Below are 17468 nucleotides of genomic sequence, written 5' to 3' on the forward strand. Positions count from 1 at the left end.
GGACAGCCACGTGCACAAAGCTGCTCCTCACCTTGGGACTAGACACAAACTTCCTGTGCTTCCCAAACTGTAGCACTGCCAAGGGCAGCTGTGTCTCATGGAAAGCTTAATCTGAGCAGTACTATGAATGGAAGATCAGCACAAAGGCAAAGATTTCCCTCAAGGTTACATTTATGATTACTTCACTAAAATAGTAATTTCTGATTGTATTTGTTTCCCACAATGTGCTGTAAGACCACAATGATGCAAAGATCGTGCATGTACTAGTATTTGTTATATTTTTTGTAAAATAACATCCTTTCAAAAGAATTGTAAATTCATGCATTATTTCTGTTCAAAGGGCATTGTGGTCATTTGGTTATTTTTCACAGCTTCAAATACCTTTTAATACTGCTCTACCCCAACTGCATCCCATTCCTAACACAGCCATGCCTGCAGCAGAGCTCCTTGGTGACACGTGTGATACTTAAATATTTTAAAATGTAAACAAATACATACCTGCACTCCTGGTCCCAGCAGGAAGACTGCAGACTTTCCTGCCGTTTGTTCACCGGCTGAGAAAATGATTCCCTTGGAACGCCTGCCTGCAGAGGGCGATGCAGCCCTGCGGGCAACCGAGCCCACCCAGGCAGAGCTTTGCTCACCCCCTGTGTTTATGGACACAACCAGTGGCCTCGGGATGCTGCACGGGAGAAGCAGCAGGAGGAAACATCCCAACCAGGCACAGGAGGGGTCCCCTTCCTGTCTCCAGGAATTGCTTTCAGATGTGGTGGTATTTGGGGGCAGTTATTGCAGAGCCAGTGATGTTAACCCTTATGGGGTTAACACCCTACACACAGAAGGCAGACTGAACACGTCAGAAGAAATTTATTCATCAAAGCCAAGGAACTTCCCTTGCTTGAGATCTGGTAACACACTCCCTTCTTTTACAGCAGCGGGAAGGTAAATAAAAGCACAACTGGCAGCAGATTCTGAAACAAGCACTTAAGTGAACAGCCTGTTTGTCTGTACTCCACCCCACTGTATTTCAGTGTGAGCAACAGCAATGGAGACAGTCCAGCAGTTCTAAAGCACCAGGAGATTTTATGGGATAGTTTTTGCCGCCCTGAACTTCTGTCTGCACTTACCTAAAATCACCTTGTTTGCTGTGTGTCCTCTGCCTGCTGAGACACCTGCAGGATGCTCAGCTGATCCCATGTGATGGAAGCATGGCTCCCATGTTGAATGACACTGAGATTCATTTTACAAACAAGCTGTCAACAGGTGGTAAAAATTCAGCCAATTAACCCATTCAAGCTTAATTAAAACAAATGCCTGAAAAATCCTTAACTCCAGGACTGCTCCACAGCTAAATGGGGCTGTCTATCCTCATTTAGACTGAAACTACTTTTAAAACTATATTCAGCATCACTGCAGTGCAGTTTTGCAAACCCAAGTACTCTATTCCAGATGCACCACTGAAATTTTCTGCTGTCCACTTTTACCACATCTGTGCTTGTTTTCTAAAGCTTTGCCATGTTCTCTCAATTGGAAATGCCAGCAAATAAAGCTCACCCATCCAGGAGATGAAACTTCTATTTGTAATTCTTTCTTGGCTCTGTCAGCAAGGTTGGTGTTGCTGCCACTTCGTGGCATTTTATCACAGTTCCTTGGAGTCCAGACAGTTTGTTTTTAAAGCTCCTTCAGCACCAAAAAAAAAAAAAAGGTAAAAAATTGTCAAGAGGCAGCTATGTAATCCCTGCTGCCTGACTTGTCTGGTCTGCAGAGATTGTGTTCTGTCACTTTAAACAAAAAGCAACACATACCTGCTCTCAGTTTTCCACCAAAAGGATGATTTGATCTTTCAGTAGGTGCACACAGCCTATTTCAGGTGGTGCAGCAGTCACTGTCCTAACTGGGGTAACAACACACAGAGGCACTGGGCTGTGTTGAAGAAGAGTGAAGACTGAGACGGAATCTCATCAATGCACATAAACACCTGTGGTAGTTTTGGCTTTAGTTTGAGTTTAGGCCTTATTTAGGCCTCAGTTTTAGCGAGCCTCAAAGGATGCAACATAGATTAGAAGAGACAAGCATCATCTGATTTAAGCAACCAAAGAAGTATTTCATATCATCTGACATCAAGAAGTGTCAAGGGGTATAAAAAGAGAGAGAGGAGGAGTTTTTCCTTCGGTCTCTGCCTCAGCCCCTGGGAGGACCTACTGCTCTGATTCCTGAGATTAGTCCTTGCTGCCATCCGCATTGTGTTTATCTAGGGAAGTGAACATTTTCCTGTTAATTTTCTTTTTTCTCTTGCTGAGAGATTTCTCAGGAAGAGTTTTTGGGAAGTCTTCTGGGGTTGGGGTGGTTAGAATCTGTATTAATACCTCAGGTGACGAGGTGAAGGTGTTCTTATTTCTTTATATATATATATATATATGTATTATATTGTATTATGTTTTTAATTTGTTTTCTTCTGTGTAGATAGAAAACCTTGCCATTTCAAAGTTCCATGTCTAGTTTCTTTTTCCTCACTCCCTTTCCCTGGGAAGGAACCTTTTCACTCTGTATATTGGGCAGTTGGCATTTTGCCAAGCTGAACCATAACAACACCTCAAAGGCAGGTGCCAAGAGGATGGTGCCAGACTTTTCATTGGTGCCCAGCGACAGGACTGAAACACAAGAAGTTTCATCTCAACATGAAGCAGAACTTTACACTGAGGGTGGCACAGCACTGGAACAGGGTGCCCAGGGAGGTTGTGGAGTCTCCCTCTCTGGAGACATTCCAACCCCACCTGGACACATTCCTGCATCACCTGCTTCACGTGACCCCTGGAGCAAGAGAGTTGGACTAGATGATTTCCAGAGGTCCCTTCCAATCTTAATGATTCTGGGATTCTGTGAAGAGAACACACACCTGGCCATGGCTGCCTGCCTGGCTTCTGAAGCACTCCTATTCCTTGCAGCATCCCACAGGAGTATTTCTCTGATGCTTATTAAATTAGTGGTCCAGAAAATTCATATTCTAAGCAGGCTACCCTGCAGCTTCAGCTGTTCTTGGGAGTGGTAGTGAGGCTTGGCCCCATTTACATGGCCAACACTTGCTACAACCTCTAGATCTCCCACTCCCACCCCTCCCTTCCTGGCTTTTGGGTGAGCTGCCTGCTGGCACATCACACCTCTTCCCTCTACATCTCTTCTGCCGCTCCCCATCTCCATCCCACCCCCAAAACCAACCCTCTTTGCTTTAACCACAAGGAACAAGCATACGAAACACACCATTTGGGGGTGTGAGGGGTAAGGAAATGGTGAGGACTGGCCCAGGAAAAGCAGCTGCACCCATCCAGCAGACAGGAGAGCACGTCTCCAACCACCCCTTGCACTCACCCAAACCAGAACAGGATGCACAGATGCTTAACCCACATAAGGATGGCCACAACCCAAGCTTTCTTCCCATGTGCTTTTCCTACCCTCCACACATCTTGCAACCAGCCTGGGGCTGCTCTGGTTTCAGGCCACATGAAACACTAAATGAAGGCAGTGAACTGAACCCCAGAGCCACCTCACCAGAGCAAATGCACCACCAAGCTCCTCCTGTCTGGTTTGCAGCTAAAAATCCCACCAGATGCTCAACTGGGCATATTTTACCTTTTTTTTTTTAAGCTAAGAAGATATTTTTCTTTTAACTCTGACATCAAAACCAATTTTGCCATTGGGTTTTTAAGCACACAGTGAAAAAGTGCACTGAGCCCCAAGAAACCAATACATTTCTACACACAGCTTCTGTGTGTAGCAACATATGTGCTGGGTATTAAAATGGTTTCAATATCCTCCACAATTTACAGTCTCATAATGTTTCTTATTTCCCCATGATTGAAGTAATTGCCTGAGAAACTCATTCAAAGAGAAGAAAAAAGCTTTTTACACGAGGGACATAGATGTCCTGATCAAGTTTAAGGTGTACAGATTTATCACAAGAACCCAAAGAGAGGGAAGAGGTCAAAACCAAAACCAAGGACATTGCAGTCAGACTTTGACTTTAGGTCACATGAGATCTCTATCTCCATGTCAGTGGGGTTTTCAACTAGTAAATCATTTGGCATCTTAAAAATAAAACATGTGACAATTTCAACACGTGTGTTATTTCTTTTCAATAAATATTGCATGGGAATGCTGCTTTGCCACTGTCGCTACCTCCTTTCCTTCTGGGCCTCAGCCATCACCTCTGTTTTCCCCTGGATTAGTGGTTTGCTTCGTAATTGCAAATGCTATTTCCTCCACTGTTGTGTTTTTGTTTAGGTGTGTGTGGGGAGGTGTGAGGGGTGTTGTTTGTTTCTTTGTGGATTTTGGTTGGGTTTTTGTGGTTTGTTTTGTTTTGCTTCTTTGTTTCAGTTTTGATTTTATTTTCATTTTAAAGGCATAAACAGGCCCAAGTGAAAAGAATGAGCGTTTTTCTAACATTTGCAGGCTCCTGACCCAGGTCTAGGTTGAACTATGATGCATTTTTAAAAATTTCTTATTATTTCAAAGAATCAGAGAATGGCTTAGGTTGGAAGGGACCTCAAAGACAATTGAGTTCCAATTCCCCTGCTGTGGACAGGGACAGCTTCCACTAGACCTCACAAAGCAGGATGACACCAGGCTTCCACACAGCAGGGGCCCTCCTTTGTCCTCCTCAGATGGTGATACAAAAAATGGTGCTGTCTGAAGACAAAGTCATAAGAAAGAATTGATCCACTGGTCTATAATGAAGCTCCAAAGTGCACATCAGCCTTCAGGCTGGCTGAGCACCCCCACACTGCCTGAGAACAAAGCAGTCAATGCTGAGCCTCTGTCCCTGCCTTACTGGGAGCAGTCTCTGCTCCAGGGAGGAGGAGTGCAAGGCAAGTTTGATAGGTCAAAGTGTGGGAACATGGACTTTGCTTCCACTTGTCAGGATGGGTTATCCCTGAAATGCACTAAGGCCTTCTACAAAGTGAACATAAAAAGCCAGTTGCTTGAAAGTGTGGGAAGACCCAGCCCCGATCCCAGAGGTCCTGTGTTGCCAGGGCAGGCGAGGGAACCAAGGCAGAGCCACAGCACACTCCTGCCACGTCCTCACAAAAGCAGGATGAGTCCAGGCTTCCATGGGGCAGGGGCCCTTTTCTACAGAAACTCCTTTTGGAAATGCAGACATTTTCCTTGTATTTATTTACTATACATTTTCATGAGCCTAAAACCCACAAAGTGGTATTTTACAAAGGGGTACTGCTACACATGTGCAGATCTGGTCCTACATGATGAAATTATAGGGGAAAGGGAGATCATTCTTTCCTGTAAACACTGGGTTTGGGATACCATCCTTCTCCTCACCACTCCCATGGGTTTGTCAGACAAAAGGTGAGGGGTGTGAGAGAGGAGCAGAGGGCTAAGGCACACTTTTTGATAAAAGGACAGCAAATGCTGCTGTCCCACAGCAGGAAATCTTTGGGTACAGAAGGGTGTCATCCTACTGAGCACACCCATGCTGTGGATGCTGCCTTCTCAATTACAGTGACAAGAGCAAAATGCTTGCAAACAGCTAATTATTCCCTTTGGTGTTCCCTTGACAGGTTTCTCAGTCGCTGGGCCCATTCTATAGTGTGGCTGAAAAGGAGCCCATGAGTTCTCTCCCACCTGAAGGAAGTACTTTGCTACTAAATCCTGCTCTTAGATATTCACCAAGAGCACCAAGGGTGGCAGGCAAATTCCCACATGCAAAATCTGTCTTATGTTCCACATTCAGCCGCTTAGTCCCTCCCCATGGAAGCCCTCAGACTTAGCACAATGTCCAAGCCATCACAGGGACCCCGTTGCACCTTTCCACCCCCACCCACCAAAATGACAACAGGCAGTCCAGGAAGGAATCCTCACTGTCAGTGACATCCCTCTGCCACAGGAGGCAGGCAGAGCTCTTTCCAAGCACACCTGGTTATTGTGCCACCCCAGCCTGAGGCTTACAAGGCCCAAACTGAGCAAGACCCTCAGTAACACACTTGCAGTGCTGAGGGCGTGGATGTGCACGAGAGCACAGCAAGGAGGATCAAAGGAACAATTCCTCAAAAAGTGAACTTAGAGCACAGAAGGAGGCACAGGGTTCCCCAGCTGCATCAGCTGGCTGACAAAAGCAAGAGGGTGAGGTTGGAAAGCAAGCAAAGCAGATCCCTCTGCTGTTTTTACTGTCACCCAATGCTGTTGGGTGCTATTTGGAGGAACTGACTCCAAAATTGCATCCTTGCTTCGAAACACTCCTCTGGCATGTTTTCTGGGCAAACAACGACTGCAGACTGTGAGATGTCGCATAATTACATCTGGAGGCAGATCTTGTCACTTGTGTGTATGATTATTGTCCTGTTGGTTATTCATAATGGAAATGTTTATAGACTATCAATACATTTGGCCATTCAGACAATGCATTGCACTTTGTCATTTGAAAGGCAGGTGCCATCCTCCATCTCTTCTTTCTCAAGGCAGCAAAGCACTACCAAAACCACACAGTTCAAGGTTTTCCCAATGGAACCAGAAAATTTCAACTTTATTTACAATAGTTTTGCTTGTAGGTGCTTTTTTGAACAATTCTAAAAAACAGTAAAACTAAGTTTCTAATCTTGTAAGGCTACAAAACTGCAAAACCTTCAAGGTGCTTATTTGAACAATTCTAAAACAGCTAAACTTATTTTCTAATTTTCTAAGGCTTCAAAACTACAAAACCTTCAAGGTGCTTATTTGAACAATTCTAAAACATAGCTAAACGTATTTTCTAATTTTCTAAGGCTACAAAACTGCAAAAATCTTCAATATGCTTTTATGAACCATTCGAAAAAAATAACTGAACTAAGCTGCAAGTTTTCAATGCTTCAAAACTACAAAAAACTTTGAAGGGCTTTTTCGAAGAATTCAAAAACATAACTACACTAAGCTTCTAAGTTTCTAAGGTTTTCTAACTGCAACAAACATGAAGGTATTTAATGTCTTGGAGAAACTATTAGGGCATATTTTCTTCCACTCTCAGCCACTGTAATCCCTGTCTGGTGTAGTGGAACAGGGTGGTCAGGCTACTGGTCAATACCAGGGCACACGTCTCTTTGATGACTTCAGCAAAGATCTCTGGAAGAAGAGAGGGAGAGAGAAAACATTGAGTTGGTTTTACACAACAGGCACATCTAACAGGGAACAGTCAACCAATGAGTTACTTTATTCAAAGGGGACTTGCAAAGTCTTTTGAATTTCAGCAACTGCCTCATTAGTGTGAGGAGTTTTACAGCCTTCCTACAGCACCTTGTGCTTGATTCCTTTGTGAGTTTGCCAACAGATCATGGCAATGCATCCCTTCTCCCACAGGAGCTCACAAAACTTTGCCCTTTATGGACATGACCCTGCAAAGGCCACGTGGAATGGCAGGTTACAGGCTGAACTGCACCCACTCTACAGCTTTTACAGATTCACCAGTGCTGGCAACACAGGAGAACACAACTTCTTTAATGACAAAACTGTACAATAAAAACCCCAGCAATTCTAGGAATTGCTACTGGCAAATAATGATTCACATGCCCAGCAAGGACTCCAAAATTCAAGTGCTGCTCAGCAGCCAAGCTACTTAGCAACCGCTGTCCTGACAGGGCAGGTCTCACACATCCCTCCCTCTCTCTTCCCTCCCAGAAGTGCTCATGAAGAAGCAGAAGCTGGGGTGGCTGCAAGGCCATTCTTGCCTGCTGTCTTCATAAACTGCAGACAAGGGGTGTAAAACAAACACTTACTTTTCAGACTTGAGGAGGGACCTCTTTGGCTGTAACATCTGGCAAAGATGGCACTGGGAAAAATGTTTGGCATTCCCTGCAAACCCTGGAAAAAAATGAGAGAGAAATCTGGTTAGAGAGATATGCCTAAACCAAGAAGAGAGCAGTAAGGCTGCAGGCAGAACAGGTTTCATGGCCACTAGCCAAGGCAGGAATGGGTAATATCCATTCCCACTTATTTCCTGTTTAACCACACAACAATTGCTGATTTGCCATTACTGACTACAGTGGCAGGCAAAAGCAAGAAGTTAGAAGCCAGCTAATACAGTGTGCAAAGTCTGACTTAACACACTCACATGTAACCACAACAACATTGTTGGGTGTTATGGATGTTACATGTTTCTTGTTTCTTAGTTTTAAGCAAGGTACCCTTTCTTTTTCTAAACACACTTATTTTGATACAATATTGTATTTGCAGTTTCCTACAATCAGAAACCATTGCTAATCTCAGAGCATGTTTCTAAAAAAATCACACAGCACCCATTGGTTACTGGAAACATCCCCCCAGTTCTCCTGGATACCTCCTTTGATGCCCTTGGACAGTTCTGTGTGATTTCCCTTCACTCTCCAGAGCCTGGCAAATAAAGGATCCCTGGGGTTATCCTTGGCAGGTCCTTAGTCAGTCTCGGCTCTGTCTCATTTCGGCCACTCTCGGCTCAGTAGGATTTGGGCCGCTCTCAGTTTGGTGTCTCATTCGGGTCATGTGTGTTGACTTTGGAGCAGGACGTGCAGGAGTCATGGCTGGCTGTGGTGGGAGCAGCACATCTTTCTTCTGGGTTTCAAACAAAGGTTTGGATGTTCTGGAGATGGGAAGCAAAGGCATGAATATCATGGACATAGAATGTAGGGATTTTTGAAAGACTCAATTTACATCCTCTACCAATTCCATATTAATTCTCCTAGAAGTGTGAGACAACTTGTTAATAGGGAGGATCCAACAAAAGCAAAATGAGACTTCAGGGACTTCATTGTGTGTTAGAGAACACATCTCCATCAGTCAACAACAAAGGAACAAGTTGCTTCTCAAGTAGGAGGCTTGCCCTTGCAGGCAGTGCTTGCAACCAGACTATCAGGACGCTGCACAAAAGCTCCAACACTGCTGCTTTTGGGTCAGTGAGGGGGTAATTACAGTGACTAAAATCCCTGGGACAAGTCACTCAACATGGCACAGAAACTGCAGCACTGCCTCTATCTTATGGTCCCTTATGGTACATGGAAGCTTCTGTGAGAAGAGGTACTCCCACTGACAGCTCCTGTCTGTGCTTTGACAGACTTCAACTGAGTTGTTCCTTTCAGACTTGCCAGCTCAACTAGACAACACGTACAAAGTGGAGGGGATTCAAGCCAGAAAGGCTGCAAATGCACTATTTTAACTGGCAGAGATTACCACATTTAATAATATAGTGGCATGTCAGATTTCGGATCATCTGAAGTGAGGGTGACCAGGGAACTCTGGCAGCTCTAAGCAGCACCAAATAGCTCTAAACCAGCTAAACGATGGCCCCAACATCAGTGTTTTCTCTGCAGAAAAGCAGTTTACTCCTGATGTCAGGACACAAACCTCAGAGCTACATACCAGTCCAAGCCAAAGGCCGAAATTCAAGTCCCAGGGAAGCAGCAATAGAATGCAGTAGCCCATGACTGATGCAGGAGCCTCCACTGTTGGGAACACTGAGGACTTGGAGACATGCCCTTGGAAGCACTCACTCTAGCCCAGACCTGGCCAAAATCCTGGCAGTACCCTGGTGTGTAAGCTGGGGGGGGAAGTTCAGCAGATCTCCCAGAAGCACTGCAAATGCTACACTGGGATATAGAGAAATTCCTGGCCATCGACGCCACCTGAAATTCCAGGCAGTCAGGACTCAAAATGTACACTCTTTATGTGTCCATTAGGTCACACGATAAAAAGACAAAAGACAATGATCTGATTTTAGTGGAGAAGGGAAATGCTCTGTACCCTTACCCACCTACACCTACACAGCTGTTTTCTGGACTGGTTGCTTCTAGGATGTAAAGGCCAGTCTGCAGCAGATGAAGTTCCAGAAGGCATATTATGCTAGAAGCAAACTCTCGAATATTAGGACAGGAGAGAGAGCTCTTAAACTCAGCTTCTTGAAGAAGATTTATGCATCTTTCTGACATCCCGCCACTATATACTCACTTCAGTTTATTGCAGTCTCTGCTCACTGAGGACTAGGTTTAATCTTCATATCTCTCTCCTCTAAGAGGAAGAAAGAAAAGAGGAAAAAAAATCACTCAGGTTTTGAAAGTTCACACAAAGTACAGAGCAATGCACTTAAGATTGATTGCTTCTGGTTGAAAACAGAAAGAAGATACTGGAACTCACCAAGAAGAAACCCACAGAACACGAGATAGAGATTTCAGGCTCCCTGCCATGGAACCAAAAATGACATTTTTACCTACTTTTGCTTGGACAGATTATGTTTTGAAGTGGCAGGGATGGAACCGCCAAACCTCTTGGTACTAATAGTAATCAAAGGTAAGGCCCTTCCATTGCTGAAAATAAGCATTTAATCTGTTCTTGGGGGGCTGGATCCAGGAGCTGGGTGCAGCACTTCAGATGGGATCTCAGCAGAGCAGAGGAGAGGGGCAGAACCGCCTCCTCCAAACTTACAGACCACCCTGCTTTTGATGCAGCTCCGAACACAGTTGTCTTTCTGGGCTGCAAGCACACACTGCTGGGTCATATCCAGCTCTTTGTCCATCAGAACCCTCAAATCCTTCTCTGCAGGGCTCCTCTTAATGAGTTGTCCCAGTCTGTACTCATGTCTGGGATACTTGCAGGTTTATGACACTGTGATGATCAGTGGGCTGTGCTTGACACAGAGTCTGACTGTGGCAGTCAGTATGTGCTCAGGACAAGGCTCCAGCAAGGAGATCATGTCCTTAAGTTGCTTTTCAGGTTGATCTTCACACTGCCACACAAGATGTCTGACAGCTGTACCTGACCCTGCTCTCTCACATTCCTTCACTATTCCCCTGCTCTTCTCAATTCTCCCCCACAAATACAGGAGGTTCACAAAATGACAAAACTCTATAAAACCCACACAGGAACCAAGGGAATTCATTCACCTATGCTAAGACACCTGCTCTGCGAGGAGGAGGAGGAGGAGGAGCAAAAAGGTAGACAGGCCCTGAAATATCCCCAGGGAATACTCATCCAGCGCAGGGCCTGCAGCCAACTCTTTGTGCAGCTGAAGCAGCTGGCTGGAGGTATATTCATAGTTCCCTTTGGGAGTCAGCTTTCCACAAAACATTTGGGAGCTACAACCACTTTAGTTAAATAAAGGGCTGTCTTGTAATGCAAGGGAAAGTGACCCTTAGAGTGGAAGGACTCTGCAGAGGGGTCTCTGGAAAGCCCCTTATTGGACACAGCTATCTTTCAGGCATCAGCATCTCCAAAGGTCCAGGGAAAACCCAGCAAGCTTTATGGAAATTTATCCAAAGGCCAAGTGCTTCAGGTGCCCCACTGCTTTTAACAGGGTGACACAGGGAAGGGGCACTGCTGCCCCACAAAAATCTGCTTGGATTGAAACCTGGAAAAACCCACCAGCGCTGCAGGGGGGTTGGCCAGCCCCATGCAGACACAGCCTGCTGCCAAAAGCTCCTCTGACAGGAGGGCTGGGGCTTTGTTGTGTGAGAAAAACAGCATTTCCAGAAAACACAGCCAAATATGGTTCCAAACACCAAAGCATGTTAGACAGTGTACAGGGCTTTTCATTTGCTCAGGATGGGGTTTGTGACCAATGAGAAACAGCTGTGGAAAGTTTTGAGTCACACTGGCTTTAGAAGATGAAAACACATTTATAGGAGGAGCATAATGGCTCCACTCCCAACCTGTGAAGTGGAAACTTTACAGGAGTATTTCAACCACCACCTTGGTCCTTGTGGAAACCCACCTCCCCTTCCACCTCTCACCTTTTTCTTTCCATGGGGCTCCTCAGGACTCTCCATGGCTTTTCTCTTCAAGTCCTGCTTCCTTTCCCGAGGGAGGTCTTTGGTCCCTGCTCTCTCCTGACCTTCATCGCTCCTGGAGGTCTGAGGGAATATTTTCAGGTCACTGGGATCCTCTTTTACCTTGATAGACTCAGGAGCTGAGGGGTGTCTCACTGGCAAGAGCATCTTCTTCATCCCATGATGAAAGGGCTGCTTCACCTTGGCCTGGTGGGAGCTCTCTGAGTCGCTGGTGTCCGAGGCTGAAGAGCTCTCTGAGCCACTTTTGCCTGAAGAGGAGGAGCTCTCTGTGGCACTGCTGTCTGAGTCTGAGGAGCTCTCTGAGTTGCTGGTGTCTGAAGAGGAGGAGCTCTCTGTGCCACTGCTGTCTGAGTCTGAGGAGCTCTCTGAGTTGCTGGTGTCTGAAGAGGAGGAGCTCTCTGTGGCACTGGTGTCCGAGTCTGAGGAGCTCGCTGAGCCACTGGTTCCTGATGAGGAGGAGCTCTCTGAGTCACTGGAGCTCCCTGACTCTGAGCTGCTGGATTGCAATGCTGCCACACTCTTGGGCTGGCATTGCAGAGGAATGTGTGGCTGCCATGTGATAAAACTAGAAAGGAGCATGAGAGAAAGTGACTTACTTATTATATGGACATGACAGTATTCAAAAACCCAAACCCCATCTTTTGGCAATAAGAGGAGAAGGGAGAAGGCCAGAGGAATACATTACCATACTCAAACCAAAAAACACCTCTGAGATTAATTCTGCACAGTCATACAAATACCTAAGCAGGACATCACTGCTACATTCTGAAGGTGCATTTAGCCAAATACAGTTAAAAAAATTACCTAAGCTGGCTACTGTTTTTCTGAAAGCCCCAATCCTCAAATATATCTTAACAAACCCTGACAACTTTCAGGATGGTTTCTCAGTTTTTTATTCTCTCCCTTAAGTTTTCACTTAACTTCTGTGTTACTTGGTCAAGCCAAAAATGTGGGTCAGTGTACTCTCAGAGAATTTGGAGCTTCTCCACCTTCCTTCCTCTAATGCTGGCACAGGGCTCTTCAGACTAACAGTTCATGGCAGAATCTGTTTACAATCAGCTGCCTTATCCTGAGGAGCTGAAACAGCCTCCTCGAGTCTACGTAAACCTTTGCTGTTCTTCACCCACTTGGCTCCTTTGCGCTTCCTCCTGCACTACAACTGGACTCACCCCTCACCCATCACTACTGCAACTGAAATCCCATCAGCGCCAGCATGATCTGCATAAACACTGGTGCAGGGAAGGAGGAGAAATGAAGGCAACCGCTGGGGAAATGCAATTGTTGTTCACAGGAAAACTTCAGCATGCCTGGAGCTTTTGCGCAAATTCCTGCACAGCTGAAGCCAATTTTCCACAGCAGCCACAGGCAGCCAGAAACCAAAGCCTGTGGCTACAGAAGAAATCAGGAACCCTTTCCAATCTCCCCATTACGTAGCAAGGAGGGTTGTTTCTCTCCTTATCTGGTCTCGCTAGTAATTTATGAACAAACCTGTACCTTGGAGAAGCAAGTGGAGAAGGTGGCTTTTCAACAACCTGTTTTGTTCACAAAACAAAGAGGAGAGGGGGAGGAAAGGTTAGCTCACGGAACTTGGAACAACAGAAGTCAAGGATATTTGAAGGCACTTGTGTGTGCCTGGTGTCTACAACATGGAGAACTGACTTGGTTGTCATTACTGTCCTCACTGTCACTGAGCCGAACGTCTTCCTGGAGCACACTGAAAGAAAGGAGAAGGTAAATATCAGTCAGGGCAGACACATTCTCAAGCACCCCCAGGACTAAACAATTTGGGCTGTGCTTGCCAAAACACACCAAACTCCCCCATCCATTCTGAACCTTTGATGTGCTTAATCTTCAAAACCCTGTCCTTGCCTGACTGGGTGGTAAAATGTAATTCCCAACCAGGCTTTTCATTGTGCTTTCCAGCTGACCTGGGGATATTTGGCAGTGCGGGTCAGTAGCACTGGCTGCCATCTACAGGCAGCAAAGACCAAGCTCAGTGAGGACAATGCTCCTCACAAAAGGCACCCAGCACACCCTGCAGGGTGGAAGGAGTCTGATTCTTGTACAGAAGAGACTCCTGTGCTCTTGGCCTGCACTGCTCTCCAAGGCTAAAGCATTAATACTTAGGGGATTTTTCTTCGATTTTGGTTTTAACACAGTCAGTATAATCATGACAGGGCGGTCCCGTGGTGTAATGGAGAGCACTCCAGACTCCGAATTCCAAGGACCTGAGTTCGAGTCTCAGTGGGGACCGTCCCCTGGCAGTTCAATGCCTCTCTGCCATCCCATCCCGTCAGATCTCAGATGCTGAGCCGGATCGGCCCCGGTTAGTACCGGGGGCTGTGACAGTCCTGAGGACTTCCCTGTCACTGTCCAAGCTCGCTCGGCCATGGCAAATGGACCTCAGGACTTAAACGGTGAGGCCAGTTCTGCGCACGCTGTGCCTCACCTGAAAAATCCACTGTGCAGGCTGGAAGGGCACGTCCACTTGGGGAGAGCCCTTTCCAAATCTGCATTCGCCAAGTTTGGCCATACAATTCATAATCATAACAGGGTGAAGCAGACTTGGGATTAGTGAGTTAATAGTAAAATATCATGAAATAATTATGTTTCTGTTGGTGAAAATTCCCTGCAATCATGTTTTCTAAGATAAATCAGATTGATAAAATCTGAAGCTTAAGAATCCTCAAGTAATATTAGTTCTTGTTCTTTCCAGGTCCTTTTAAGTAACAGCCCAGTCGAGGTGAGAACAGAGTGTGGTTACTTACGATGTTCTTGGCTGACAAGTTGGCAATGTTTCTGAAGCTGCCCCAGACTGCTCTGTACATCAAACAGGAATAGGTTGGTTTAATTTGCCTCACTTACCCTATGATCTCTGAGCACCAGATTGGAAAGCAACTTTGTGTTTGCCCCTGAGATCATTCCTCACTCCATGGGGTTTCCTAATGGGGTTTCCTAAGGAAATACTGCTTGTCCTCTGCTGAACTGTGACGCTAATTTCTAGGTCATGAATGTTTACAGTGTCTAAAGCCACTTCTAAATCCATCACTCTTCAAAAAAGCAAAGGACATCATGCTTCTTAACTAAAGTAAACATCTGGCATTCTCCCACCATATGACCCAACACACAAAAAATTACCTGTCCATACATAAATAACCATGTTTTTTCTTTGGACATCTGCTTACCTTGATTCTGAGCTACAGAGCCACCGAGTTCCTAGAAAGAAAGCAAGCACAAAGTGCAAAGTGAGAATGAAATAAATCATTTATCTGTCAATAGCACTTTACCAGTGATTTGGTTACCATGTGTTACTTACTGTACTAAACACTTTGGCTTGTCAGAGTCTGACTGGGAGGTGTCATAGACACTAAGCTGACCTGCCATACTTTAGCAAGGGCAGAAATGATACTGCTGTTGCCACCAAAATCGTGCTGGTGGCACATTAGGAGTGTGTGCATCCTTGAAGAAGTATTGCAAAAATGTACAAGAAGTGCCAAGCAGTTTAACAGAGTCAGCAAATAGTTTTTGTTGAGAAGAAAGTTGAAATAGTTTTTCTACTTCAACATTGGCCTGCTCAGGTTCAAAACTCTTAAAACTCTAAAACTCCAAAGCATTGCTTAAAACAATGGAAAAGAGGAAAGATAATTTTGTCAGCCCACTCCAAAACACTCAAAAGCTCAATTGCATCTAATTCTCAGGTAAACAACATGCTGGAAGCAGCCCCTTCACAACTCAAGATCCATTAGATACAAACACCAGAAAACACAGCCAAATATAGTTCCAACTCCAAAGCATGTTAGACAGGGTACAGGGCTTTTCATTTGCTCAGGATGGGGTTTGTGACTAAGGAGAAACAGCTGTGACAAGTTTTGAGTCACATTGGCTTTAGAAGATGAAAACACCTTTATAGCAGGTGCAAAATGGCTTCACTCCCAACCTGTGAAGTGGAAACTTTGCAGGAGTATTTCAATAACTACCTTTTTCCTTGTGGAAACCCACCTCCCATCCACCTTTCACCTTTTTCTTTCCATGGAGCTCATCAGAATTGTCCTTGGCTTTCCTCTTCAAGTCCTGCTTCCTTTTCCGAGGGAGGTTGTTGGTCCCTGCTCTCTTCTGTTTCTGAACTACAGATCCACTCATTTCCTAGAAGGAAATCACAAAGTGAGAACAAAAGAAATCATTTCTCTGTCAATAGCACTTTAACAGTGATTTGGTTGCCATGTGTTAGTTACTGTACTAAACACATTGACTGACTTGTCAGAGCCTGACTGGGAACTGTCCAAGACACTAAGCTGCCTGATGTATCTTAGGAAGGACAGAAATGATAGTGCTGCTGCCACCATAATTGTTCTGCTGATACATTAGGGGTGTGTGCATCTTTGAAGAAGTATTGCAAAAAATGTACAAGACGTCAGCAAATAGTTTTTGTTGAGAAGAAAAACTAAATGGTTTTTCTACTTCAACGTTGGCCTCCTTGGGCTCAAAAGTCCTACAACTCTAAAACTCCAAAGCTTTGCTTAAAACAATGGAAAAGAGGAAAGATAATTTTGCCACCATATCAGCCCACTCCAGAACACTCAGAAGCACAATTGCATCTAATTCTCAGGTAAACAAAGTGCTGGAAGCAACCCCACCACAACTCAAGATCCATTGGATACAAACACCAGAGGAAAATACGTGCAAGAGGCAGAAAGGTCTCTTGTAATTTATCAAAAGCCCTGGCAAAAAGAGGCTGGTTTACCTTTCTTGGGAATGCAAATTTAGAAGCAGGTGAATGAAGAGGTGACAGGGCAGGTAAAATCGAGCAGGTCATTTCCTGGAACAAGATGGAGAGAAGCAGCTCTCAGAAGTTTTGCTGAGAGACACAGAGGAGGTTTCATGCTTCAGACACTCAGAGGGATCTACCTCTTCATGTATCTGTACATGCTGCCCCGGGATGGCTACAAAAGGAGTGAAATGCATTCCTAACAGGCAAGAACAGAGGCTGTCTGGGGAATTACAAAAGGATGCCAGACTTCCATCTGGAGGCTGGTGCTGCAACCCCAACCAGCCCACAGCAGCCAGTGAGCAGCTGTGCACAGCTGCCCTTCAGCTCAAGCACTGCCCCAACAACAGCCTCTTGAGAGCAATTGAGGCATCCGGATTTTACACTCGCAAAGCGACAGCGAGGGAAGGAAACCCCAGGAGCCAAACTGCTCCACTAGGACTTCAGGGTCTCCAGACAGCATTTTGCATCAAGGAACTGTCTCCTCAGGATCAGCATGGTCCTGCTCAGGGCAACAGCCAAAGAGGAGGAGTGGAGTGCTATGTTTTTCCCCACCCATTCCTTTAAGGCATGCAAAATATCAGCAAACACAGACATCTCTTCTTTTAGGGCACCTACCTTTAAAATCTCTTCTATGGACGGCACATCAGTAGAGTTGGTCTGCTGAAAGAAAAAAGAGGGAAGCAGCATGAGTTTGCTTGGGTTTTTTACTGACATGAGGCAAGCATGCACTGAGCAAAAATGTTGTTACCAACTCCTCTGGGAATGCCATGCAAGTCCATCAATAACTAAATGCTGGTAAGGACTAAACGCCCCTACAGAAGGGCAGTTGCTTTCCTTAAGCTGCAATGGAAGCAGCTCAGCTTTGCCCACAAAGCCAAAGGTTGCCTCTGCATTTAAAAGATTTGTGCAAA

The 17468-nt window shown here is 45.4% G+C and overlaps 1 long non-coding RNA gene across 3 annotated transcripts; it reads right to left on the reverse strand.

Annotated features, from left to right (window-relative positions):
- Nucleotides 1-6513: 6513 nt before the first annotated feature.
- Nucleotides 6514-12131, reverse strand: LOC139671821 (uncharacterized). 3 transcript variants are annotated; one of them, XR_011697788.1, is made up of 6 exons: nucleotides 11970-12131; nucleotides 11733-11852; nucleotides 9955-10014; nucleotides 8315-8593; nucleotides 7755-7839; nucleotides 6514-7104 (listed from the first exon to the last, which is right to left on the reverse strand). It is a non-coding gene; the product is annotated as an uncharacterized lncRNA (long non-coding RNA). The 3 variants fall into 3 exon arrangements; XR_011697787.1 differs by having other exon boundaries at nucleotides 11925-12131; XR_011697786.1 differs by having other exon boundaries at nucleotides 11733-12131.
- Nucleotides 12132-17468: the final 5337 nt, after the last annotated feature.

Source organism: Pithys albifrons, chromosome 5, assembly GCF_047495875.1.
Source record: "Pithys albifrons albifrons isolate INPA30051 chromosome 5, PitAlb_v1, whole genome shotgun sequence".
Taxonomy (NCBI): domain Eukaryota; kingdom Metazoa; phylum Chordata; class Aves; order Passeriformes; family Thamnophilidae; genus Pithys; species Pithys albifrons.